This window comes from Rhagoletis pomonella, unplaced genomic scaffold, assembly GCF_013731165.1.
Source record: "Rhagoletis pomonella isolate Grant_MI unplaced genomic scaffold, Rhpom_1.0 Rhpom_scaffold_06585, whole genome shotgun sequence".
In the NCBI taxonomy this organism is placed as follows: Eukaryota; Metazoa; Arthropoda; class Insecta; order Diptera; family Tephritidae; genus Rhagoletis; species Rhagoletis pomonella.
The window spans coordinates 798-2,482 of NW_023465118.1; the positions used below are offsets into that span (position 1 = coordinate 798).

At 36.5% G+C, this 1,685-nt stretch overlaps 1 long non-coding RNA gene across 1 annotated transcript; it reads right to left on the reverse strand.

Annotated features, from left to right (window-relative positions):
• Positions 1-240: 240 nt before the first annotated feature.
• On the reverse strand, positions 241-1,372 carry LOC118755559. Its single transcript, XR_004995017.1, has 3 exons — positions 969-1,372; positions 671-817; positions 241-543 (listed from the first exon to the last, which is right to left on the reverse strand). It is a non-coding gene; the product is annotated as an uncharacterized LOC118755559 (long non-coding RNA).
• Positions 1,373-1,685: the final 313 nt, after the last annotated feature.

Here is a 1,685-nt window from a genome sequence, read left to right on the forward strand (position 1 = left end):
GAAGATCTTTTAAAATAAGTTGGAGGTATTGCATACAAAAATTTAACCAAAATTTTACAAGTTTTTTTAACTCACAATTCTGTAAATTTTAGTTTTCGAGTTTTTTATATGTCTACAAATGTATTTTTCTTTATAGCCCTAAATATTACCTTTAAAAGGAGACCAGAACAAATTTTGTAGCTATAAAAGTTTTTGAGATATTCAAAAAATTAACTTGCAAAGAAAAAACTTGTTCGAAAAAACTTGCATTTGTTTCTTTGGCAGAACTTTTTTATATGTATGATAAAACGTTCTGACTAGAATTCATCCAATTCAAAAATGATCTAAAGGATTTGTCGATTTGACGACATGAACTGAGCCATATATAACATACATATGTATGTGTATCCATATGTATGCACCAAAAAATTATGAACAAAAACCTACCTAAAGCGGCTGGTGTAGCCGGCAGAAGCACCACTTGACCGCGACTTGCATCGCGCGAATACTGCAAACCCACTGTGGCTGGAGACATGGAAATCACTGATTCGATAGGTAGAGCATCTAAAGCCATAAGAAAAAGCGAATAATTTTATTTAATGCGGTAGTAAAGAATAACAGCACATTTGAAATATGTTATAGTAGCATAAAAAAGGATAGCAATAAGCGATATTCAGAAAATTGCACTCACTTTGATATTGCCAAAATGTGGATGGTGCACGATTGACACTTTGTACACCTGCGGCGCTGAGTGCCAACTCTTCAGCAGTCGCCGAGCCGGCCACTAAATCACCATTGCCTGTGAAATAGATGTTGCTGCAACCAGTACTAACGCCACCTGGAAGGAGAGAAAGTGAAAGAAGAAACAAAAGAAAACATTTGAATTAGTAATTATATAAAACACAAAAAAGTAGTTCAAGAAAATCTGTATAAAACAAGCGTGCAAAGAAAAGAACGTGCGCGCCTAAAAGAAGGCTACTACAACACACCTGAGTATGCCAATGCGCCTATAAGTAGTAGACATATATCGCGGGAAAACACAAAACTAGCACTGCCTCGAATTTCTACACTCCGAATACTGACTAATTTAAGACGTAAGAAAACATAAACGAATTCATTTCCGGTTAAATTAAATTGAATACATATGTATGTAGGCCTGCTATCGAGTCCACCAACTTCCAAAAGTCAACTAAATTTCTGGAAATTTACAACGCAATACTTTGCAGATGTATGCACATGAATATTTATCTGCCTGTGTGTGTGTGTGTGTGTGTGTGTGTGCGTTTACGCATCGACCTTGAACTATTTGTTGGAGCTGTAGTTGTTGTTCCTGCTCCTGAAGCTATGCTTCTGCTGCTACTGTGATTCTCATCGATATTACTTACATACATACGCACACAAACACATTTATCTTTTACAAAATTCGCCGAGAATTCAATTTGTTGCTTTTGGTGATTTCGTGTTTTTGTTGCTGTCGGTCATTTGGTCAACAACGCTGCACTTTTCCTGCTGCATTCTTATGTTGTCCTTGCCACTCAGGATTAACATTAAACACTAACACGGTTTGCATAATTGTGACTGTACTTTCAGGTGAAACATGCTAGCGATGGGCTTAAATTATACATGTATGTACATATGTATGTATGTACGTATGTATGTAGGTGAGATGCTACTGATGGTGGTGTCATGATGATACGGCAAACATG